Below are 26,513 nucleotides of genomic sequence, written 5' to 3' on the forward strand. Positions count from 1 at the left end.
CAGCTCTTAAGATTATAAATAGTAGAGAAGGCATTAGCCTGCCTCAGTGGAGGGAACTTCCTCACCTGCTGATTCCCTAGGCCAGTGAAATCATTGGCCCAGTTCTGAGTCTGACTCTAAAGGGTGTCCCAAGAGTCTAGGTGCATTTTTAGGCTGCTAGCACAATGCATAGAGTGCTGGACCTGGAGTCAGGAAGAACTGAGTTCCAATCTGCCCTTTGACACTTACTCTGTGACCCTGGGCAAGTCACTTAACCTCTGTTTGCCTCAGTTTCCTTGACTGTAAAATGGGGATAATAATAGTACCTACCTTGCAGGATTATTGCAAGGATCAAATGAGATAGTATTTGTAAAGTGCTTAGCACAGTGTCTGACACACAGTAGGTACTGTGTGTAAATGCTGCCCCTCCCCTTTGTAAGCTTTGATGAGTATGTCCCTGTGTGAATGGTAAGTGCTCATTGAATATTGCAGCCTTTCTTGGGTCTAGGGTGGGAACTCTTGCCGATTTTTTGTTAGGACCCCTCTGTCAGTCTGCCAAAGCCTGGGCACTCTCAGAATAATGAGAATAACAAGAATTATTTTCAGAATAATGTTTTAAAACAGTTAAAGGAAACACTAAATTTTAGTTAGAGATGAGTAAAAATCAAGAAGTCCCTTTTTTTCTCATCCATATTCGTGGACCCCCTGAAATCTTTTAAGAATCCCTGTGCTAGGGAAAGGGGGGGCAATTGCTTGCCATGGAAATCATGGAGGCAAAGCCTCCCAGGGATGGTGGGGCTTTAGCCGAGTCTGGAATGGAGGAGACAGGGTAGGATATTTCCGACTAGAGGAGCTTTGTGGACAAGAGGATAAAAGTGAGAATGCACAAATTGTATTTGGGGGATTGGCCGACTGGAGTGGATGTTTCATGTATAGGAGTGGCAGGAGAGAGCCTGGAAGAGGTCATTTGGAGATAAGAGTTTGGAAGGCCTTGAATGCCAGGTTAAAGGGTTTAGACTGTATTGTGTAGACAGTAAGAAGCCATTGAAGGTTTTGAGTAAGGTTGTGGCTGTTTGATGGAAAACTCATTTGGCATCAGTATGTTGCACTGCTTGGAGGGGAGAGAGCCAGGGGGCAGGGGGAGAACAGGATGGGCGAGGGAGGCAGAGTGAACTCCCTTGGTGGTATACAAGCGGTGATGCCTGTGTTCAGAGCCTGAACTTGCTTATGCTTATGTAGACGTGTCAATGAAGGGACAGATGAGAGAAAGAAGCAGTGGCTCCCACCCGGGGGCAGCTTTGCCCGAGAGTCAAGATTTGGCCCGTTTTAGAAAGTCTTCAGGGGACGGGAGCGGGGCGGGGGAACGGCCGCCCTCCCGAGCCCATCTGGCTGTGCCTGGGCCGTGTCTCTGGTCGAGGCGTATTTCAGAGGGGGCGGGAGCTGCTTCTGAAAGCTGGGTGGCTTTGCCAGCGTCCTCACGGAGCGGAGTGACAGCTGCGGCGTCTAGAACTCGAGGTGATGTTTGGAAACGCTTTCTTGGCCTGGGTCTGTGAAAGAACTTGGAAAAGTGGAAGGGGGAGTGGTAACTTCCTGCCCGGGAGACTGAGCTCACGGAGGAGTCGGCTCTCGGCCAGTGCCTTGGCTTCCCTTCCTCCCCCTCTGCCCAGCTTTCGCGAGAGGCTCCCTGAGCAACGAGGCCAGGGGCCGCCTCGGCAGCGACCTCCCTGCCTCCTCGCTTTAGAGCCGAGGAGACGACGGCTCCGGGGCTGGGACTGACGGGCCCGGCAGGCGCTGGCGGAGCGGGCGCGGGGGGCCCGGTTCTGGACTCTTTCCTCTGCTCTAGAACAGAGCTCAGAGATCCGGAGCCGCCAGGAACACAGCAGAGGCCGTCTTGTGCCAAGCCCGTGTTCTTGCCGTCGAGGAGACTGACTTCCAGAGGCCGAGTGAGTTAGTGTTGAAGGGGCAGAGGTCTAGAGCTCGGAGGAATCTGAGGGGCCCTCTACTGCAATCCCTCCATTTAACCATTGAGGAAACTGAGGCCTAGGGAAGAAAGTGACACGTCCAAAGCCACCCGGTTAGTAGCGTCAGAGAGTCATCGGTCTGGACCAGAGAGGGACCTCGGGGGGCATCTCATCCAACCCTCTCGTCTTGCAGAGGAAGAAACCGAGGATTGCCGTCCAGCGTGCTGAACGGGACCGAGCTTTCCCTGGAGTCTACACTGATTCTGAGCAGTGCGTCCTGAGACAGACGGTGCGAGTGACTGAAACTTAGGGCACAGAGTCATCTGCCTTCCGCCTTCGGGCCGAGGGATCCCCTCTTGAAGCTGGGAAAGAGGGCAGTGCTCCACCAAAAGAAATGCAAATGTGGCTCCGGGATTTTTTCCTTCTAAAACCCAGCTTGTCCTCCTCCTCCCCCGCCTCTGCCTCGGTTCCTCCAGGCATCAAGCACCACTGCCTTTTCTCCCCGCTGCCCTCCCTGCCTTCTGTCCCACCCGGCCACATCTTTTGGCCGTTATTCTTGTGCAGAAGGAATTCCCAAGGTAGCCATGCCTGCAGGTGGGAGGGGAAGCATTTGTTCTCCTAGGGACGGGATTCCCAAGGGAATATTGATTTCCGCCTACTTTCTGCCTGGCTCCCTGGTGGACAAATAAGGACAGTTTGTTTCCCATGTCCTTGGGATGGAGATGATTTGGGAATGCCAGGCGATCCAACAGCTGCAGGCTCCGGGCTCGGTCGGGACGGTGTTTAAAGCCCAGGGCAGCCAGAGACAGTCTTCTTCTCCGCCCCCAGAGGAGAGGAGAGTTTGGAAAAGGTGGGACTTCTAGAAATTCAGGGGGCAGCTAGGTGGTGCAGTGGATAGCACTCCACCCTGGAGTTCAAGTCCGGCCTCAGACACTTAACGCTTACTAGTTGTGTGACTCTGGGCAAGTCACTTAACCCTGATTGCCTCACCAAAAAGCAGAAGAAGAAAAAAAGAAAAAGAAATTCAGATAAATCTGGCAAGCTTTTATTAAGAGTTTACCACGTCAGCCTCAGACACTTGACACTTACTAGATGTGTGACCCTGGGCAAGTCACTTAACCCCAATTGTCTCACACACAAAAAAGAAGAAGAAGAAAAGAGTTTACCCTGTACCAAGGACTCTGCCATTCCTGGGGATAAAAACACAGAAATGAAACTGCTCCTGCCCTCAAGGAGTTTACCTTCAACTGGAAGAGGACATCAATCACTAAGCATTATTATGTTCCTCCTATATGTTGGGCTTTGTGCTAGACACTGGGGATAGCAAAGCAAAAATGAACCAGTCCCTGCCCTCAGGCTGCTGATATTCTCCTGGGGGACTACAAGTAGAATTACAAAGAATATTATATATATATATACATATAGATATAAAATACATTAATATTACAATATTGCTTATTATATTAATTAAAATTAATGTAACATATAATAATGTATCAACGTATCAGTTAATACAAAGGGTATACAAAGCATGACAAGGTCATTTCGAGAGCTAAAGACTTCTAGAGGAAAGGTGTGCTGGAGGAGGAGGCGGTCCCAAAGCTGTTTTTTGAAGGAAGCTCCAGCCTCTATTGGGACTGCTAGGTGGCTCAGTGCACAGAGCGCTGGGCCTCGAGTCAGGAACACTTATCTTCCTGAGCTCAAATCCAGCCTCAGACATTTACTAGCTTTGTGACCCTGGGCAAGTCACTTCACCCTGTCCGCCTCCATTTGCTCATCTGTAAAATGAGCTGCAAAAGGAAATGGCAAACCAAGAAAACCAGAAATGGGGTCACAGAGAGTCAGACACAACTGAACATGACAATACCATGGCTCCTGCAGTGCAGGGATGAGACGGGAATGAGTGCCTTCCAGACATGGTCAGAGGGAAAGGCGTTGCTGTACATTTAGCAAGCCGGTGTGACTGACGTGGAGAGTGGGTAAGGAAGGGGGAATAACCTGCCACAGGCCTGCGAGGCAGGGAGGGCCAGGCCATTCTTCTGTGTCTCTACTGCCCCTCCCCCCCCCCCCCCCCGGTCAGGAAGAGCTGACCTTTGCCCTTGGGAAACTGACAATATCGTTGGATTTGGAGGATTCGACCCTGCGGGGTCAGCATCGCAGCCTTGGGCAGGTGACCACACGGTTTTCTTGAGAGCTTTTCATTTTGTTTCTTTGCTGCAGTGTTAGAGCAGAGCGAGCTTTAGCTTCAGCGTCATAGGACCTGGGTTCAAAACCTGGCTCTTCCACTGACGACTTGTGGGATCAGGAGCCCTTTTTCTCCCTGGGCCTCAGTTTCCTCATCTGTCAAATGAGGGGTTGGGACGAGGTGGCCTCTTTCAGCTCTCAAAGTCTGACCTGTGACCCCGTCAAATGTCATATGTGACTATCTCCGTAGTCTTAATCTTGTTCTCTAAAACTTGGATTTAGTCAAAAGGCCTCTCTTAAGGACCTAGAAGGCCACGTGTGGCCTAGAGGCCACACTTCCCCACCCTGCTCTAGTCTAATTCATTTCTTTGACAGATGAGGAAATTTCGGTCCAAGGTGGTTAAGTGAACTGCCTGGGGTCACACAGCTGGTGCGTGTCAGAGGCAGGATTTGAACCCAGGCTTTGGTGACTCTAAATCTAGCACACTATCCACTATGCCTTACTTCCTATAAGAAGTGGCTTTGTTCACTCGGCCATTTCTGGGTGTGTTCCCCAGGCTGGTGTCCATTCAGCTATCCTCCTCCTGCCTTTTTATGTCCTAAGGATGTTTTACCGAGGACAGGGCTATCTCCTGGTCTCTTCTCTTTAAGGGGCAGGTGCCCAACAGACCACATTGTCGCTCTTGTCTCTCTTGGGGAGATGTCTCCCTAGCCTCACAGAATCCCCTTGAACCCACAGCCATCCGCCTCCCCAGCTGGTCTCATTCATCTGCCGGGCCCAGGCTGCCCTCCTCTTCCCTCCACACCCACCCTTGTCGGTCAGCATCTCATCACCTCTTATATCTCCACCCCTCGGCTTCATTTGGCCCAGACGTCACAGCTGGCAGCGGCCCAGCACGAGAGTCAGCCCCTCGGCACTCGACTGCGTGGGCTCAGCTGTGGGTTTCAGTCCCTGCCCTACGGTGGTGTTTGAGCTCCTCCCCACCCTCCCAAAATAGCGCCCGATGCTTGAAGCAGATTCCTTTCTCAGCCCACTCGTTGTGGTGGGGTCCCCGGCTCTTCACAGTATTTATATAACGGGTTTGTGCCTCGATCTGGACGGTGCTTCCCGTGAGATGTGCATTGGCGTGGGTGTAGCACGGAACCCACTTTATTTACTCCCTATTGGTCAGTGGAGAGGCATGAAAGACACGCTTAGCAACAAGGAGCCTGATCAAGTTGGAGCTTGTTACGGGGGCTTGTCTGCGGCGACCTTATCAAAGAGGCTTTTTGTGACACATTTCAGGCCACCCATGTAAAATCCTCTGCTCTGCCTTGTGCCAGGGGCTCACTGGGTGCTGGTCCGGGGGGGAGGGGGGTCATACCTACCTGTTGTGCCCCTGTCCCTGGGACCTCTCAGGTTTGCCACTCACCATCCCAACAAACTCTAGAAGATCACCCCAGGGCATGCTTTGTTCACCCACTGAATTATCTTTAGAGCAAAGTTCTTGAACTGGTCTCCACAAACTCATTTTCTGAATATCTTGATAATTGCATTTCAGTATAATTGGCTTATACTGTGGCAGCTAGATGGCGTCCTAGTGCATAAAGCACCAGCCCTGGAATCAGGAAGACTCATCTTCTTGTGTTCAAATCTTACCTCAGAAGCTGCCTAGCTGCGTGACCCTGGGCAAGTCACTTAACCCTGTTGGTCTCTGTTTCCTCATCTGTAAAATGAGCTGGAGAAGGAGATGGCACCCCACTCCAGTACCTTTGCCAAGAAAACCCTAAATGGGGTCTTGAAGCATTGGACACGAGACTAAAAAATGACTGAACCACGTAATTGGTTTCCCTTGTAATCTTGTGTATTTCACTGTATGCATTTCAGACCAGGATTCTGAGAAGGGGTCCAGAGGCTTTACCACCCTGCTGCCCAAGGGTTCCAGGGTACACAAAAGGTTAAGATCTTCTGCTTCAGGGGAAAGGAAAAATTGCACATACTGTATTCACATGAAGACATTAAAAACTTTGCAGCAAGTGGAAAAAATCTGAATGCCTTCTTTTGCCCAAGTTAGAAAAAAACAAACATTTGTTTTAGATTTTAGGGGCAGTCTCTGGAATTAGTAATGGTGCTCTGAATCCAGATGCCATAACCTTGAGACAGAAGAACTAAAAAAAGATGGAGCCTTGACCAGTATTTTTGGTGTTCCTCACGGGGGCATTTTTCAGCTAAGCTGCCCACAAGCATGCCTTTGAAAATGTTCAACAAAAACACAGGATGTGCCAAGTGGATATTTATAGACGGATTCTTCTGATCCTTCGTGAATTATGGCCTTTCTTATAATTGTCTCCAGACTAGTGCTATGGCTGTACCTGCTTTAAAAAAAAAAAAACCCCGAGTCTAAGGGTTCAAAATAACAGTAATGACAACTGTTTCTATAATCCTTTAAGATTTGTGAGGCACTTTACCTGTTATCATCTCATCCGATCCTCCCAGGAACCCTTGGATGGAGGTGTTATTATAATATCCCCATTTTACAGATGAGGAAACTGAGGGTGAAAGAGGTAACATGACTTCCCCAGGGTCACAAAGGCGGTAAAAATGTCTGAGGCAGGATTTGAACTCAGTTCTTCCTGCTTCCCATGTCCAGTACTCTACTGTGTAAGTGCTTGGACATCTTAGTAAAGCTTAGTGATTGAAGAGCTTGTAATTTCAGTCAGTCAATCAACAAGCATTTATTAATCACTCACTGTGTCAGGCACTGTGCTCAGCACTGTGGTTACAATGATACAAGTTAGACAATCCCTACCTTCAGGGAGCGTAGATTCTAATGGGGAAGACAGCATGCGTAGATATAAGTAAACAGATGCATATATATATGCACAAAATGGATACCATGTGGTTATAGGAGGCGGTGCATTCATTAGTTTGTTGGTTCACACTCCATCATATTTTAGTTCTTCTATCTCAAGGTGACGCTATCTGAACAGAGAAAACCATTACACATTTAAAAGTTTAGCATTCGGTTAAATCTAGTAGAGTTCTGCCATCTCAGGATGCTGTGACTGCTGATGCCTTTTAAAAATCAGAAATGGCTTTTTAAATTCTGTTGTTTTTTTCCCCAGCAGTGACACCTTAAAATAACATTCAGAGTCACCACAGGTTGAATGCCCAGTTGCTCAGAAAATCCCCATGCTAAAAATGCCAGGCCCTGCTGGTCATCCCATCAGTCCATGCTTAAAGCCGACATGGGCTGATCAGAAATCGCTTGACCCTGGTTTAAAATTCCCACTATCTTACAATCAACTTGAGTCTAGAACTGGCTTCCTGAAGCCCACCCAACATTGCAAGACTCTCATCTGGTACGTTTATGAATCCTGAACATATCCATCTTTTCTTCTATAAAGGAAGTTAGCTGTGGAGGTGCCCATAGGCAAGTCACTGATTACATAGACAGCAAAGAGGCCAGTCTGGCCTCCTGAGAGCAGGGACAGGATCTGGAGGTTCTTCTGAGCCCCAGGAGACAGGATGGACATCCACAGTGAGGGAACCCCCTACTCCCCACCTCTATTCTCCCTGAGTCTGAAAGACGAGGAGTGCTAGTGCGTCTTCTGTGGCTGGTGATTCACCGGCTGAGTGAGTTTTCCTATTTCCTTTGAATTTTTAGTTCTTCCACCCACCACCCTGGACTGAGACTTCTCTAGCATGTCTCCTCATCAGGTGGCTCCCTCCCCTTTCAGCTTACCTCGCTGTGTGATCTCCCCCCATTATATTGTAAGTTCCATGAGTACAGGGACTGACTTTGTATCTCCAGTGCTCAGCATAGTGCCTCGCATGTAGCAGTAGGTGCTTAATAAATGTTTATCAACTACTGGATCACAGAATGCCAGAGCTGGGAGGGATCTCTGGGACTGTCTGGGCCAACCCAAACCCAAACCAGCATGCTTTCTACAGCATGTATGACCAGGGGCTATCCAGTCTTTGCTTGAAGAATCTTACTCTGAGAATTTACCTCAGTACTGGGCACATAGTAGGTGCTTAATAAATGCTTACTGACTTGACTTGACTTACAGCCCCCTGGGGCAGCCCATTCTCCTTGGGGACCACTCTAGGTGTTGAGACATTTTCATGACACCTCATTTCCTTCTCTGCTCCCGACTCTGCCTTCTCGGATCAGGCAGAACCAGGACAATCTCTTTTGTACAGGACAGTGATTGTGGTCTTCCCTTCAGGCTAACGCTCCCCAAGTTTTATTTGTATGTTTATTTTTTTACACAGAATTTCAGCATTGGGAGGAATTTGTACCCCAAAAAAAAAAGACTTCCTTTAATAAAAGCAATAACAACAATAACAGTAATGATGACCAGCCTTTTTAGAGTGCTTTGAAGTTTGCAAAGCACAAATATCATTGCATTTTATCCTCACAACAATCGTGGGAGGTGGGTTGGTTAATTGACAAATATTGATGAGGTATGATTGCTGTGCTAAGTGCCAGTGTATTCCTGATGTACCTAGGTGGCGCTACAGTGGATAGAGCATCTGGGGCCTGGAGTCAGGAAGACCTGAGTTCAAGTCCAGCCTTAGATGCTTACTAGCTGGGTGACCCCATTTGCCTCAGTTTCCTCATCTGTAAAATGCTCTGGAGAAGGAAATGGGCAAGAATATCTTTGCCAAGAAAACCTCAAATGGGGTCAGGAAGAGTTGGATATGACTGAAAAATGACTAAACAACGACACGTATTGTTATGACAAAGGGCTTCTCACCAGACAGTGCAAAAGAACTATTTGTCTTTTACTGTGATGCATAAGAGGGAAATCAAAGTCATTTGGCAAAACTGTAAGTTTAAAACCAGGCCCATTGTTTATTGAGTCCTAATCTAAGGAACAGAGAGCTCAGTGCTTGGCCCACCTCCTTCTCTTTCCACATGAGCCCAGCCTTGGGTGGCCACATGGTTTGGGTTAAAGGGTGAGGACACGTAGATCACACTCCTTCGTGGAACTGAATTCCAAGCTGAAATGTTCCCTCCCAGCCTCTGCCCTTTAAATGTTAGCCCTCACTGTCCAGCTGGTTCAGTGTCTTTCTACCAAGTGTCTCCTGACAGCCTGGACATCCGTCCAGACGGGAATTGGGAGGGGGGAGGGTAGATAGAGACGCAGATTTGTGCAAATCCACCTTCCTGGGAGATTTCTGAGTGATGCCCTCCTAGTTTGAGTTTATGCCCTTGTTTACTTTCCTGATAGCCAGGTCACCCCACATCCATTGAAAGGCCTCCACCTGCCTTTCCCACCTTATGTGACCTGATTCCCTGCCCCCATTCCTTGTTGCCCCCAAACTGACCTAGTTGCTGGGTTTCTAGCCTATGTGCCTTTGTAGAGACAGCGTCCCCTGCGTGTCATGCATGCCTTTTCCACCTCTGCCTCCAGAGTGTGAAGGCACCTTGGAGGCCATCTGGTTAACAAAGGAGGGATCAGAGGCCCAGGGAAGAAAAAGTCTCACACAGAGCCATAGATTTAGAGTTCAGAAGCCAATGAGGCCAACGCTCTCATTTTAATAGTGAGGAATTGAAGGCTGGCTAGGTAGAGTGATTTGCCCAAGGTCACACATCTAGTAAGTTTTGTAGGCAGGATTTGAACCCAGGTCTCCCTGACTCCAGAGCCAGGTCTTGCCTCAGCTTCTTTCAAGGCCCAGCTTGGGCTGCCTTCTACAAAAACCTTTTCTGGTCCCCCGGTTATGGGTGTTTCCTCTCTCCTCAATTAGCTTGTACAGTATTTGCTTTTCAGGTTAGATGCTGTTCCTCTTGGTAGAATTTAAACTCCTTGAGGGCAGGCGCTGTTCACTTTGTCTTTAGCCCTGGCTCAGTGCCTTGAGCAGAGTAGGCCAGTTGATGCTAATAACTGAAGTGAGGAAGGAAGGAGAGAGGGAAGAAGGAAGAAAGGAAAGAAGGAAGGAAGGAAGGATGGAAGGAAAGAGGGAAGGAGGGAGGGAGGAAGGAAGGAGGGAAGAAGGAAGGAAGGGAGGGAGGGAGGAAGAAAGGAAGGAAGGAAGAAGGAAGGATGGAAGGAAAGAGGGAAGGAGGGAGGGAAGGAGGGAGGGAGGAAGGAAGGGAGGGAGGAAGGAAGGAAGGAAGGAAGGAAGGAGGGAAGGAGGGAGGGAGGAAGGAAGGAAAGAAGGAATCTTACTTTACCAACAGTGTTGATTAAACACTTCAGTTGACTTCAAATTTACTCTTATTTCCACTGAGTGATGATTCATTTCTTGGAGCATATGTCCGATGTGGCACAGGTGAAAGACATCCTAGGGAATCTTCTATTGATCTTTGAGTTGAACTTTGGGTCATGCCAAGTGCCCAAGCTGAGATAGCTGCGCTTTCAAAATGCTCCTCATTTGGGAGCCGATGATCCAGTTTCATGATCGAGTTTCTCTGCTCCTCCTGCTTGTTGCTTAACCGTTTATCCATTTCATGAACAACTTCCTAGGCCAATGGAGCTTTTGTTTGTCCTGTTGGGGACGGACTGGGAGGACTTGTTATTTCTGCTAAAAGGCTCATCTTGTTTGGAAGGTGGGAACAGCTGACCCAAGTGAGTTCTTTAGTGAGAAGTGCGTTTGCCTGTGACCCTCCAGTCCAGCCAAGAGTTGGATTTAATTAGACCAGAGAACTTGAGACCTGAAATATCTCCAAATTCCACTCCAAACCTTTCTTTTTCTCTCATTGTTCGCTTCATGCTTTCATATGTACAGACACAAGTGTCCTACTCATTTGAGGTCCATTTATTTCTGGTGGTGGGCAAAGAAACCACTACATTCAAGAAGTACTTAAAACCTTTCCTCCCTCCCTCCTTTCCTTCCTCCCTCCCTTCCTTCTATCCTTCCTTCCTCCCTTCCTTTCTTCCTCCCTTCCTCCCTCCCTTCCTTTCTTCCTCCCTCCTTCCCTTCCTTCCTTCTATCCTTCCTTCCTCCCTTCCCCCCTCCCTCCCTTCCTTTCTTCCTCCCTTCCTCACTTCAGTTATTAAGAATACATTCCATATCCTGCTCCCCCACAGAGAGCATTTGGGGATCTTCATAGCTGATCTCACCTGTGTGTTTTTTGCCTAATTCATCCACAGGCAGAAGGTAACTGGTGGCACGGTGGATTGATCACTAGGCCCACACTCAGAAAGACCTGAATTCAAATCTGGCCTCAGACACTTACTAGCTGTGTGACTCTGGGTAAGTCACTTCACCCTGTTTGCCTCAGTTCCCTCATCTGTAAAATGAGCTGGAGAAAGAAATGGCAAACCACTCAATATCTCTGCCAAGAAAACCCCAAATGGGGTCACGGAGAGTCGTACACGACTGAAAACAACCAAACAACAACAAAATAGGGATAGCAACAACACTGACTTCCCAGGGCTTGTTGTAAGGATCACATGAGATAATACTGTAAAGTGTTTAGCACAGTGCCTAGCACCAGTAGGCATTCTATAAATGCTAGTGGTGATGATGACGATGATGATAGATATTCCAACGTGGGCAAGCAGTGCTTTCTCTGTTTGTATCTTTTTGTCTGGTTTCATCAATCTGAATGGCTCCTTGTAGATGATAAAGACCAACCAGGACTGAATCCACAAATACCAGGAATGCAGTAAGTAGGAGGGTCTCAGCCCAGCTGGGGACCAGGTGCTCTTTGGATTGGTGAGGGCCTTCTGGTTGTTGTAGTCACTCATGAAATGCTCTTTTCTCAAGCCTCAGAGCAGGTATGAAGCAAACAAGAGTCTTCTCTTCATTTAGCAGCCTTCATTTATTCATTAGCTGAAATTAATCCTTCAAAAACAACAACCTTCAAGCTCTCAGACTCTTCTACCACCAGTAGCCTCTGCTTGAAGCCTCCCAGGAGCGGAAGTGAGCTCACTTCCTTCTGGTACAGCCAGTTCCCCTTTTCTTTTTTCTTTTTTTCTTTTTGCTAGGCAGTCAGAGTTAAGTGACTTGCCCAGGGTCACACAGCTAGTAAGTGTCATGTGTTGTGTGTCTGAGACCGGATTTGAACTCAGGTCCTCCTGCCTCTAAGGCTGGAGCTCTATCCACTGTGCCACCTTGCTGCCCCTCGGGTCCCCTTTTCAACAAGTCTACTTGAGAGGCACCATTTCCCTTCCACCAGGCCCATATTTGCCTCTTTGTAACTTCTCACAGCTCCTCTTTCTTCCCTTTGAAGTGTTTAGGAGAACAAATCTAATCTCTCCGCCCATGCCCCAAATGCCTGATTGACAGCTGTCATGTTCCCTGGATTGTTTGCTTCTCCACCTGGGCCTAACATCCCTCAGGTCCTTTCATCTTACTTCATGTGGCCTTTATAATCTGGAGGCCTTCCACCATCCCGGGGTGTCTGCATCTTCATATCAATGGCCTTCCCACAGTGTCATGCCAGAAGTGAACAGAACCTTTCGATGTCTCCCCAGGTCAGAGGACCATCAGACTGCCCTGGAGACTGTCTTTCTTGATACAAGCAAAAATCACATTAACTTTCTTGGCTGCTGTATGATACTTGTTATTCCATATTGTAGTCCACTCAGAACCCCAGATTGTTTTCAAATAAACTGCTATGGGGCCACTCTTCCCCATTCCTCATCTTCTACTTCTCCAGTTCTAAACTCAAGCATAACAATTTTCAATTATCTCCATTTGATCATTTTACTGTGGATTTGGCCCAATGTTCTAGAATGTCCGAATGTTTAGATCCTAACTTTCATCCAGCGTGTTAGCTGGCCTTCCTAGCTTTATAATCACCTGCAAATCTGATAAATGTGCCATCTTACGCTTTATCTAATTCAACGATTTAAAAAAAAAAAAAAGTTGCCAAACAGATCCCTGAGGCATCTCATTAGAGACTTCCTTCCAGCTTCTCTGTGAATAACCACTATTTTTGTGTGGCCATCCCGGCATATTTATCTCTTCCATTGTTTTTACTTCCTGTTCTTGAAAACAACTACGTGGACTTGGCCAAATTCTGAAATTGTCACAAGCTCTACCTACAGTTTTCCCTTGATTGGACCATTCTGGTTCACCTTGTCAAAAAAGGAAATGGGGTTACTTTGGTGTGACCTGTTCTTCATGAGTGTTCTTGATAAGTTTGCTTGGTGTGTCCTGTATCTTCTCAACCCCCTCAGAGGAGACAGAACCACTTTTTTTTTCTTTTTTTGGTGAGGCAGTCGGGGTTAAGTGACTTGCGCAGGGTCACACAGCTAGTGTCAAGTGTCTGAGGTCAGATTTGAACTCAGGTCCTCCTGACTCCAAGACCAGAGCTCTATCCACTGTGCCACTCGATGCCCGAAGAACCACTTTCTTTGGAGATCCTATTACTGGGATTCCTTAAACTCCTTAAGAGTTAAGTGTTTTCCTGTTACAGGGAATTGCTAATCCCATAGAATTTTGCCCATACTGATCTGAAGTTTCTGCTTGCTGGTGAGCTAATTCTACCAGGTGCCTTTAATTAGGCCAGTTTCCTGCTCTCCTTCTTAAAGTAGCTATTTATACTGAAACCTATTTTCCTGAGTGAAAATGCAACATTTGACGTTAAACTTGAAGCTCTGTTTGCAAAGATGTGGATCCTCAAAAACAAGGCCAGTGCTTGTAGTTCTCATGTAGGGGGATGTGGATGCAAAGAGAGCTGCCTGCTTGCTCCAGACGCCACGTCCACATAGCCAGTCCTCTGCTGTCGTATCTGTTGTCTGCAGTCTGGCGCTGTTGGCCACTCTCCTCAGTCTGTCATGGATGTTTGTATCAGAGGCCCCTCCATTGTTTGCTGCTTCTCCTTTATAGCTACAGCTAGCCATGCCATGGAAATTGTTCTTCATTGTGCAGAGATGTTTCTTCTTCTACCTATAAGATTTTCTGAAGGAGCTCGGTGCTGCTTCTAATGGATGGAGTACCGGATTTGGAGTCAAGAAACCAGAGTTCAGATCCTATATTGGATTTGACCTATATTAGCTGTGTGACCCTGGGCAAGTCACTTGACCAGTGTTGCCTTAGTTTTTGCATCTCTAAAATGGAGATAATAATAGCGTCTACCTCCCAAGGTCATTGTGAGGATAAAGTGAGATGAGGCATAGAAGGTGGTTTGAAAACCTTAAAGAGTTCTAGAAATGGTAGCTATCACTGCTTTATTGTTGTGCCACGTCATCTTCTCATGTGATTGCTACTTGTCTCTCATGCAGTTATTCCAGCCCATCCAGGAGGCTGGGCCACAGGCAGCAAATTTTTCTCCAGATCTGGAAGTGATCTGATTGGAGGAGGAGCAGTTGAAGGACTGGGAGTGTTCAGCCTGGACAACAGAAGGGGAAGGGGGAGGGATGAATTGGTACCTTTCAATATTTGAAGGACCTCCATGTTGCAGGAGGTCTTTCCAAGTACATCAGCTTCTAGAACTTTCCCACCTCCTCCAGCCCCACCAAGGTTCCCTTCTATGTCCTCTGTATATATCCTGTGTGTACTTGGGTAGTTACACACTGCTTCCCCCATTAAAATAGGAGCTCCTTGAGGGCAGGGGCTGTTTTCTTTTTCTCTTTGCATCACTTACACCAAGCACAGTGCCTGCCACATAACACAATAAATGCTTGTTAAATGATTTACTAACATTTAGAAGGGACCTTCCCCCCCCTTTTGGGGGGGGCTTTCATTGAGGCAATGGGGTTAATTGACCTGCCCAGGGTCACACATCTAGTAAGTGTCAAGTGTCTGAGGCTGGATTTGAACTCGGGTCCTCCTGACTCCAAGGCCGGAGCTTTATCCACTGCACCATCTAGCTGCTTCCTCCCCTTTTTTTTTCCTTTTCCCCTTTTTAAAGTGACTTTTGTTTTCATATAATAGTAATGACAGCTAGGTGGCACCACAGTGCACAGAGTTCTGGGACTAGAGTCAGGAAGACTCCTGAGTTCAAATCCAGCCTCAGACACCTACTAGCCGTGTGACCCTGGGCATATCACTTAACCCCGTTTGCCTCGGTTTCCTCATCTGTAAAATGAGCTGGAGAGGGAAATGATCAACCGTTGCAGTATCTCTGCCAAGAACACCCCAAATGGAGTCATGGAGAGTCAGACATGACTCAAAACCAGTTGAATATAATAACTAATTTCTGGATATACCATTCTCTCTTCTCTCTTCTCCCTTCTCCCTTCCCCCATTGAGCCTTCTCTTATAATTAATAAAAACAATTAAGCAAAAACGGCTGATGCAATGTTATGATCTGACAATGCAGGCAACATTCTATCCCTATAGCCCTCTCCACCCACTTCCCCCAACCTATTCTGCATAACCAGGACCGGTTATTACGGTTGCTCAGTTTGATTTCCTTGTTAGTGGTCATTCCCTTTACACGATCGCAGCAATTGTCTAGCTCTCCTTACTTCAAGGAGGGAACCTATTCTTTGTGTAGTTTAACCTCCAAATAGGGAAGGTCTTTTTAATGGAACAGGCTAATCCTAACCACAAATTCAGGGACTGTTGGATTAAATGTAGTGGATTCCCTGTCACTGGAACTGTTGAAACAGGGACTAGACAACTCTTTGTCAGAGATGTTATAGAGCGTCATTCCATAGATAGTTAAATAGATAGACAGATGAAAGGATGGATGAATAGATATAAATAGAGCATTTATTAATTGCTTACTCTCTGCCAGGCACTAGCTAAGCACTAGGGATCCAAACAACTTGTCCCTGCCCTCAAGGAGCTTATATTCTAATTCAGGAAATCAGTGCCTAAAGGAGCTGGAAGGAGGGGTTGAGAACAGAGAAGGTTCATGGGTCTGTAGTGGTTGAACCAGATGACTTCTGTTCTGTCTCTACTTAATGATTCTCTGAGCATCCTGTCTTCTTCCTTAATGTGGTATGAGGCTGTAAGAAGGCTCTTCAGATGTATGGTTAGTAAGGCATGATCCCCAGCCTGCTGAGCTCTTTGGTTTGGGGTTCAGTGCTCTGTTGTCACCATGGTGGCTGCCACCTTCCCAAAGGACGATCCTAGCATCCTTAATTCAGTGTTCCCACTGTGCTCCTTAGAGAACAGAATTCAGTGAAAGCCAGAGGGCTCCATCAGCAACCCAGCGATGAAAGCTTCCTAGGACCCAGTGATCAGTGCCTTCAGCCTTCTCTTGGCTTCTCCTCAGTCCATTACATGGTCTTGGCTTTGTAAGCTGGGTCATGGTCATTGGCAGGCCTTTCAGATCACAGTCTGATGCCGTTAATGATTCAGGGAGTCATTTAAGGATGCTCCATCCCCATCGTTATTAATGTAACATTTCTCACTGCAGAATAAAACATTTACTTAAATTTCATGAAGTTCATGAAACTGCAGGTAGATGTTTGATAAATATTTAAAGCGAGAGAAAGAGATAATCTGGTAGAAAACTCCTAGAATCTGCCCTTATTGGCTGGTAGAGATTCTGCTCCTCATTCACATATGTCCTATTTAAACATATTTTTAAATTGTTGTTGAAATGGAAAGCACTGTCAGAACCTGGATTCAGATCCCAGGTCAGGGTCAGGCATGGTGGACATGCTCCTACTCCCTGGGATTAGGGAAGCCACGCTGACCAATGTCTTGAGAGGGGACATGGGGCATTACCCTTTTCCTCGGACTAAAGCCAAACAAGCGTTGGCACTGTCTGGCACCCATAGGATGAACTTCTAGGAACTGGGGACCCTCAGTCCCCCTAATGAGGGGTGAACTGGCCCAGCCTGAAAATGGAGTATTTCAAAGCTTCCATACAGAAGAGCATTGGCATTGGACTAGGATTAGGAAAGTGCATCAGGATTAGGAAGGTCTGTGGCACTTCCAGTTGGGTGGACCTGGGGGTAGATGGCAGGGGCAGGGAACCTAGTCTCAGAAAAAAAAGGTAATAAATCCCAGGTCTGCTACTTTGTGACTTTAGGGGAGGAGAGGAGCAGATGAATGGAAACATGGTCCTGCCTCTGGTCAAAGGCAGGGATTCATTGCTGGCTGGTTTGAAAGGGCAGGGTTTCCTTTTTTTTTTTTTGGTCTTTGAACCCCTTTGCCCAGTGCCTTGCACAGAATGGAATTCTGGCCAGGGACTGAGACTAGCTTTTGGGCAGAGCTGACCATTAGTCAGTACATATTGTAATGGAGCCTCACTCAGAGAAGATTTCTTAGATTTTTTGAAATGGTGGTTTGTGGTCACAAATAACAAAGGAAAAAGTGAAGCATAGTCAGAGGCCAGTAAGAGAAGCCAGAATATTTCAGTCATCAAAATAGCTTTCACTTATTTTATCACAGAATTACAAAAGAGGATGGCATTAGGGTATGAAGGGGTGCCCCTGCCTTCCCTAGGCACTAGCCATGGTCATTTGTTATGAGTCACTGAACATCCTCAGACCTTAGTTCCCTGTTACCTGTACAAAGGCAGGACCCAGGTGATCTCAAGGTCCTTTCTACCTCAGAGGTCTGTGTTCAGATGAAAGAGAAAAATGGTATTTCTTCGATGTTCAGCCTGATGCATGGGGTGGGACCTTTTTCCCTATAACTACCTTGTAGTATGCTTTTTTGTGTTACACATGTAATATATATACAGTTGAGATTATAGAATCCTCGATCTGCTCCTGCAAGGGACTCAGAGGCCTCATTTTACCGATATGGAAACTGAGGCCCAAAGAATTTCAGTGACTTTCCCAAGGCCACAAGGGCAGTACAGGACACAGGTGAGATTCAAGCTCAGGCAGCAGGCTGTGGGTCTGGAGCTGGAAAGGACCTCAGAAGCATCTATAGGTCATTCCCTTCACTTTACAGATGAGGAAACTGAGGCCTAGAAATGACTTTTTAGAGGCAGCTAGGTGGTGCAGTGGATAGAGCTCTGGCCTTGGAGTCAGGAGGACCTGAGTTCAAATCTGGCCTCAGACACATGATGCTCACTAGCTGTGTGACCCTGGGCAAGTCACTTAACCCCAACTGCCTCACCCCCCAAAAAATAAAAATAACTTTTTATAAGGTCACATAGGTAGTAAGGTCAAGGGCGAAATTTGAACCCTTCCAGACCTAGGGCCCTTTCCACTATACCTTGTTGCTCTACTTAGGGACCGTCGCTGTATTTTACTTGTCTGCTTTCTTTTTTCTACCCCTCTCCCCAAAGTAGAATATACCCTGCTTGAGGACAGGGACTACCCTTAAAAAAAAAAATCTTTACATGCCCGGGGCCCTGCTTAACTAATGCTGAACAGTACAAATAGTACAACAGGATCCTCTTTACCTGAACACACTTCCCTGAAGTGTCCAGCAGGGGGCAGGCCTGGAGCAAACATCCCCACCACGCGCTCCTGACTGACCCCTCCCTGGCCAGTCATCCCATCATCCCATCATCCCGTCAGTAATAAGCAGAACCAGGCTCTTTCCAAGTGGATTCTTGAAATGCGAAGCTCATTTCTTTGAAGCTCACTTGCCTTTGACTTTGGGATGTTCAAGAGATGGCCGAGAACATTCTCCCTCCCTAGGGAGGAAGGCTGGAGCCTGGGCGGGCGCATCTCCTTAAACCGCCTTGTGCATGCAGGCCAAGGACTAAATACATGAGAAATAATAACAACATCGACTCTAATGGCATTGACGAGCGCTTTATATGTGGCATCCCATTGGATTAGAAGACATCTTCCTGAATTCAATCCAGCCTCAGACACTATCTGGGTCTATGACCCTGGGCAAGCCACTTCACCCTGTTTGCCTCAGTTTCCTCATCTGTAAAATGAGCTGGAGAAGGAAATGGCAAACTGCTCCAGTATCTCTGCCAAGAAAACCCCGAAGGGGGTGATGGAGATTCAGACACACCTGAAGTGACCGAACAACCGCCAACCCCCCCTTGGGCCCCCCCAAAGAGGGGGGGGGGGGGGTGCTCTGGTTATTATTCCCATTTTACAGATGGGGAAATGGATTTGCAGGGGCCATAAGTTAGTTAAGTGTCTGAGGCAGAATATGCCCTGAGGCATTTCTGACTCACATTAAGGATTATATAAATGTTTGCCGTTACCATTGTTATTATTATTTCCTGGTCCCTCCCACTGCCAGTGGCCCCCATCAGAGATCACCTTCATTTACCCAGCATGTTTTGTACACTTGTAATTACGTACATGCTGTCTCCACCAGTTAGAATGTAAGCTCCTTGAGGGCAAGGACTGGGTTTTTGCCTTTCTTTGCATGGCCAGCCCCGAGTAAATGATTGTTGATTGACTTCCCGGGAAGGAGCTCTCTGCTGCCAGGAATTCCCAAAGAAAATGGAAAGTGAGGCAAGCAGGTGAACACAGATGTACAGATGGGTGTGAATCCTGCCCTGCAGAGTGAAGTTAGCAGAATCAGAAGGTCACACTCACTATACGCATTGATGATTGTCATGGAACCCTGTGGAAGAACCTGATCCATTGTTATGAACATCTTTGGCCCCACAGGTCAGATGATGAAGCATTTTCTCCTCCTCTGGGGGGATGGAAGGGAGGGCAAGGGAAGGGCAGGGTGGGGCTACTGATGGGAAATGGTGCATACCTCTTCTCTCTGTTGCAATGAAGTGTGAACAGGAGACACCTGCAGGGCTGACCTTCCTGCTTCTGGCTGACCACATGTACTTGAGGGAAGTGGGGGGGGGGCTACTGGCCCCCAGCTGCTTGTAGCATTGAAAGACTCTGTGTTTTGGTATGTTCAAGGGACAACTAGGTGGCACAGTGGATAGAGTGCCAGTCCTGGAGTCAGGGTGACCTGAGCTCAAATCTAGCCTCGGATACTTACTAGTAGCTGTGTGACCCTGGGCAAGTCACTTCACCCTGTTTGCCTCAGTTTCCTCATCTATAAAATGAACTGGAGAAGGAAATGACCAACCACTCTAGCATCTCTGCCAAGAAAACCCCAGATGGGGTCGCAGAGAATCAGACGCAAATGAAACGGTTCAACAATGATAACAAGCCAACTTCAGGCAGTTCCTGGGTCTGTCCCCACCCAGCTCAGCTCTGGAACAAGCGCAGGTGAAGCTGTCCCTGATCAGCTAGGTTAGAAGGGACAGAGACGTGAGGTCTTGACCCCCGCTCCCCTATTCAGCAGCTTTCCACTGGACCGTACTGCCTGACAAGAGCTCTCTGGGCTATTTTTGTGAAATTATTGAATGTTCTTATTTTCAGTTTGTGAGTATTACTGAGTCCAGTTCCAGTCTCTTCTTCTGTGTCTTAATTTAGCCAACAGGCAATTAGTAAATGCAGACCTGGGGTCAAACGCTTACTTGCTGCGTGATGTGGAGTAAATCACTTAACTCTTTCTGTTTCAGTTTCTTCATCTGTAAAATGGGGATAACAACAGCATCTACCACCCAGGGTTGTTATGTTAAAATGAGATGTTTGTAAAGCATATTTCAAATCTTAAAACTGTCTTGTATAAAAAGTTCAAGAAATATAGTTTCTGTATCATTAATCATTTTATTAATCATGCTAGCTGATAATTAATAAAAGGGGTCAGTGGCACTCTTGAATGCCAAAGACCCCTCATGGAAACCACTCAATGCTTATATGCCCTTGGAAGAGTGGGTGTACTTGAGGGTGGCGACCAACTCTGATTGGTTAACAAGTAATGAGAGGATGAATATTATAATGAGAGGTGGGCTTATTCTAATGAGGGTCTGGGGGATGTAACTCTGATCACTCAGTCTTGGTCAAAGACTTATTTGATGGCCTATACCACCCCATCTAGGATAATCTAGACAAAAGGGGGAATCCACTTCTACCCAGAACCGACTGACTAGAACACAACCGGCCAGAATGGATCAGTTCATCTAAACCAGAATTTCTTTACCTTTTGATCAGATCCGAGTTTTCCAATTGGATTAGTTTTGCCCAAGATTTCATCTCATTATGAGCCTTGCACTAAAGAGGCTGCCTGAAGATCCCACAGGGACTGATTTCTAAATAAGGAAAAGGAAGGGGGAAAACCTTAGTCCTAATTCAGTGATAGGCTATTCATATAGAAGCGAAATAATAATTTCCCTCAAAGCTCTATGTAAATGCTTGTTATTACTATTATTATTATCATTATTATTCCTACATTAAAAGCCCTGTGTGAGATAAAGGAGAGACAAAGAAAGGCACAAACAGACCCTGCGGGCTTCCATTCTAATCCAGAAGACAGTTGTTGTTCAGTCATTTCTTTAGTTATGTCTGACTCTCTGAGACCCCATGTGTGGTTTTCTTGGCAGAGCTACTGGAATGGTTTGCCAATTCTTTCTCCACCCCATTTGACAGATGAGGAAACTGAAGCAAACAGGATGAAGTGACTTGTCCAGGGTCACACAGCTACTAAGTGTCTGAAACCAAATTTGAACTCAGGAAGATATGTCTTCCTGACTCCAGACCCGGTGCTCTGTGTACTGTGCTGCCCCCTAGCTGCCCACTGAGAAGACAACCTGTACGTAAGTGGGTATTTAATAAATACGCACAGAAGATATGTAGGGAACCTTAAGAGAAAGGGAAGGCTCTGGCACCTGGGGGTGAAGGCAGGGAGAGGGAGCCCTGAAAATGCCTCCTGTAGGTGGTGACCTTTGAGCTGTGTCTAAATGGACACCAAGTGGCAGAAGGGAGGAAGGAGAGCATTCCAGGCTTGGGGCACAGCTAGTGCAAAGGCTTGGAGATGGGAGACGTCACCTTTACCTTTGCTGGTGTGGTTGTTCCCAGTTGGAGTCCAGGAGGTATCCAGAAGGTGAACGTAGGATAAGCTCTGTCTTTTTTTTTTCTTAACTACCAGCACCTGGATGAGGGACAACATTAGAAGGAAGAAGACAAAAGCTGTTACTGTACTCTTCACCTCCCTCACCATCGCTTTTGCCAGAAAATATAGAATATTCCACTAAGAGTTAGAGGGCCTGTTTTATGCTCAGGCTTAAATGGGCTGTGGAAAGTTGGGCACACTGATACATTATTGGTGGAGCTGTTCTGGAAAGCAGTTTGGAATTTATCTAAAGAAAGCGGCCAAAACATCCATCCCCTTTGACCCAGAGAGTTCACTGCTAGGCATGTATTCCAAGGAGGTCAGTAATAAAAAGAAAGTCCCCAGAGATGCCTGTTGTTGGAGGATTTGATGGACAAGTTGCGGTGCATGGATGTCATAGTATATTACTGCCCTGGAATATATGATGATTACAAAGAAGCCTGGGAAAATTTACATGAACCCATGCAGAGGGAAGTCAGCAGACCCAGGAAAACAATATCCACTGTGGCCACAACAATGTTGATGGAAAGAACAGCCAGAAGCTAAAAGAAAAAACCCACTGAAGCTGGGTGCTTTACAACGGTGCAAGAGGAGGCATGAGAAGGCACCTTTCCCCCATTCTTTGCAGTTGTGGGTGACTATGACTATGGACCACTGCACACGCTGTCGGGCTCAATTGATCCTAGTTAGTTTTGTTGAATTGGGGGTTTGGGGGTTGTTTTTACTTTTGTTTAGAGTTTTCTTCCTGGACAGAAGAGGGTAGGGATTGGACATTTTGGGTGACATAAAAACAAAATATATCTGTAAATTTGTAGTATTTTTTTTTCTAAGAGGGAACAGATACATGTTAGGGGAGGCAGGATTCTAGAAGCTGATTTGAAGAGGATACTGATTCCTCTTCCCTCTTCCCCTCCTTTCTGTCACCTGCCTCCCAGCACCTCTTTTTGGTGGGGTGGGAGGTGGGGCTGCAGCTCCAGCCCCCGAGTCATGCTAGGTAGTAGACTTTTCAGGGGAGCCCACCCTGTGCATTATCTAACCCCAGCTGACCTAAGGTGTCTCTTGAGGGCTGACCTCAAGAACAGGCCTCCTCTCCTGTGCCGGAAATTCCTTTTAGAAGGACCGAAGGCTCTCAAGTCTCAGAAGTAAATAAATGCAATTGAGAACATGTTTGTAATTCATTCGTACTAAAAGTGTACTCAATTAGTAAGCCTAAGTGAATGACATTTGAGCCTTCTAGGTTTGACTGGGGAAAGGGCCTGAGGAGAACAGAAAGTTCTTAGTTTAAAGATGGCTAAAGGAGAGAAATAAGTCATCAGAGAAGAAAATGAGGAGGAGGAGGAGAGGCTGGGAAGAGGGGGAGACAAATGCTAAAGACTAAACAAAGTCATCTGAGGTCCTGCTTGCCTTCTACATTGTAACACAGGGTGCCAACCCATAGCTCCTGACAACCTATGAAGCCAGATTAAAATGTAATTGGGGAATACTTAACAAGATAAATAAAAATACACTAAAACCTAGATAACACTACATTATAAGATTAAGGCAATTTGCAGCCCTCAGGGATCTCTCTGTATGGATTAGCGGACCCCATTTCTATTTGGGGACACTTCAAAATTCAAGAACTTTGGTCATGGGGCTACCAGGTCTGCCAGCTCATCTTTGCAGGATTTGTGAAAATAAAAATGGTTTTAACAGTCAGCTGAGTGTCAAGGACCATTGGGTGATTTATTAATCAAGGGGTCACTGTATTGTAGCTTTTAATGTGGTATGGAGAAAGAGCACCAGATTTCCAGATCCTCTGCATTAAAAGGGACCTCACTGATCGTACCTGGAAAAGAATACCTGGCATTGTACGGCGGACACGACTCACCCAGTGTCTGCTTCTTCAGTGCCTCCAGGGGGATGAGCTGCTGCTTTGGAGGTGACTCTTCTACCTCAGGACCGCCTCATTCGGGAAATTTTCCTGACTCAGAGCCTAAATTGACCCCATCCCCCATTGCCTTTGGTTGTACCCTATGGAGAAGACAGAAGATGTCTGCTCCCTCTTGCACAGGACAGCCTTCTGAATACGTCAGAGACAGCTAGCAGGTGGCCAGAGTCTTCTCTGGGCATTTCAATGAGCCTTATTCCCTTCAGCAAATCCTCTTGTGGTGTGGACTTGAGGTTCAGCGCCTTTCTAATCACCCTCCTCCAGATGCAGCCCAATTTATCCATGCCCTTCCTGATCTCTGGGGCCTAGCACTGAACACGATGCTCCCAATGTGGTCTAATGAGGCCAGGGTACAGTGAGACTCTCACATGCTGTGCCTCTAAAGAAAGCCCGAGATCACCAATTTTTTGTATCACACTGTTGCCTCATATTGAACTTGCAGTCCACTAAAACTTGCAAATCCTCTCTAAGACAAACTGTTAGCCATTCTTCCCCTATGCTGAATGACTGGAATTGATTTCTTGAACCCTAGTGTAAGACTTTTTTCATGTCTATTAAATTTCTTCTTGTTAGATTCAGTCCTGTAGATTGTTGAGATTTTTTTTGACTGCTGCCTCTGTTATCCAGTGTGTTAACTTTCCCTCCCAGCCTGATGTCATCTGCAGATGTGATAGATGTGATAAGCATGCCATCCACGCCTTTTTCCAAGCCCTTGATAACAACATTAGATAGTGCAGAGCCCAGCGGAGATCCCCGGGGCGCACACTGGAGCCTCTCCAAGTTGACATCAAACCTTTAATGAGTCTGGCTGTTCAACTAGTTTCAAATCCATCTAATTGTCTTATTGTCTAGCCCACACCACTCCATCTTTTCCACAAGAATAGCATGAGATACTATCTTAGCTGGGTTACTAAAATCTAGGTGAACTGTATCTATGACGTTCCCCTGATCTACCCATGAGTAACCCTGTTCAAAAGGGAAATAACGTTAGTCTGGTATGACCTGTTTTTACTGAGGTCTTGCTGATCTATTGCAATCATTGCTTCCTTTTCTAAACATTCACTAGCCATCCCTTTAATAATATTATCTACAATTTGATTCTTGGGGAGATAGTGAAGGACAGAAGGGCCTGGCATGCGATGGTCCACAGGGCCTCAAAGAACTGGACACAACGGGAGGACTGAACAATACCCGAAGAATTTGACGAGGAGTCTAAGTCAAACTCACAGGCCTAGAGTTTACCAATTCCCCACTCTCCTCTTTTATTGAAAAGTAAGACACCCCTTTGCCTGCATCATAAAAGCCCTGGGAGTCATTTGAAAGGGCTTTTGTTCATTTGTTCTGAAGTGTGTGGGCGCACAATTTTAGCATCAGCATAGCTTTGTGTGTCTTGGCTCCTCCTGTGGGCATGCCCGAGACAGGTATACAGGGGCACCAGAAGCGTGAATGTGGAGGAACCATCTGCTGTCTGATTTTGCTGTATCATTTGGGTGAGAGGGGTGGCAGGAGGGTAGAGTTCTTCACTCCTGGTGTGAGCTTTCTCTGCTCAAGAACATGTGTAAATTAGCAGCCATGTGAATAAACAAGTCAACAAAATAAAAGACACAAGAAAAAATGCAATAGTTGTGTTGTTGGGTTTTTTTTTTTAATGAGTACTCTACTTGGAGGCTAAACCCAAAGCTAATTACGATCATTTTTCTTTTTCCATGATGAACCAAGAGACTTTTGGAAAGGTAGTATGTCAGGCTTGTAACATTTTTCTTAACTAATATCCATGTATTTTTTGGAGGATTTCCTAGCTCTTCCCATACTTAGAGTCTATTGGCCAATTTTTTTAGCAAGAATACTCACCGTCTATCCCATCTGTAGAGACGAAAGGCCATCCTACCAACCCCAATTGCTTCTTTTGGGAATAGTCCCAAAATAAGGTGGTGCCCTCTGTCATTGGTACAGGATAAAGGGATGGTGTGGTGCAATGGAGAGGGGCTGGGGAGTCCATGCTCTATGTGATCCTAATCATCGGTGCAGGCAAAATGAAACGGGATGATGTTGAAACTTAATTTCTGTGGTGTCTGTTTTCTGAAGACCACACCCTGACTTCCTGTTTCGTTCTCCGCTGGTGTTGCACAAACAAAAGAATAAATTCAGTACTGAAGCACATGCACACAGAGTCCATGTTCAAGTACCTTTACCATGAATTCTTGGGACAGTCAATGTGACTGCTTTAATCAATGCTGATAGTAACTTGTATTTAATCATTATTTCATATCTGAGCCTAGGCCAGGAGCTGGCAAGCTCTGAAACAGGGATCCTGGCACTGACAGGGGGCATGGGTGGCAGCCTCCCAGGCAGTCCATCACTAAGAATTTGTTGTTGTTAGGTCATTTTTCAGTCGTGTCCAACTCTCCTTGACCCCATTTAGGGTTTTCATGGCAAAGCTACTACAGTGTTTTGCCATTTCCTTCTCCAGCTCATCTTACAGATGAGGGAACTGAGGCAAACATGGTGAAGTCGCTTGCCCAGGGTCACAGAGCTAGTAAGTGTCTGAGGCCAGATTTGAATTCAGAAAGGTTAAGTCTTCCTGACTCCAGGCCTGGCATTCTATCCACTGTGCCACCTAGCTGCCCATATGAATTTATTTAATGCCTACTATGTGCCGTGATAAGTGCTGTCCTCACCCATCTCTCTTTCTTTTCTCTCTCTATCCCTGCCTCTGTCTCTCTCTGCCTCTGTCTCTCTGTCTCTCTCTTCTCTTCCCTTCTCTCTCTCTTTTCTCCTC

General features: G+C 46.6%; 1 long non-coding RNA gene across 2 annotated transcripts; it reads right to left on the minus strand.

Annotated features, from left to right (window-relative positions):
- Positions 1 to 14,143: 14,143 nt before the first annotated feature.
- Positions 14,144 to 25,764, minus strand: LOC114052554. Of its 2 annotated transcripts, XR_003570280.1 has the most exons (4): positions 25,586 to 25,764; positions 23,675 to 23,817; positions 21,747 to 21,843; positions 14,144 to 14,398 (listed from the first exon to the last, which is right to left on the minus strand). It is a non-coding gene; the product is annotated as an uncharacterized LOC114052554 (long non-coding RNA). The 2 variants fall into 2 exon arrangements; XR_003570281.1 differs by lacking the exon at positions 23,675 to 23,817.
- Between the last annotated feature and the right edge of the window lie 749 nt (positions 25,765 to 26,513).

This window comes from Vombatus ursinus, unplaced genomic scaffold, assembly GCF_900497805.2.
Source record: "Vombatus ursinus unplaced genomic scaffold, bare-nosed wombat genome assembly UNPS02014808.1, whole genome shotgun sequence".
NCBI classification, from domain to species: Eukaryota; Metazoa; Chordata; class Mammalia; order Diprotodontia; family Vombatidae; genus Vombatus; species Vombatus ursinus.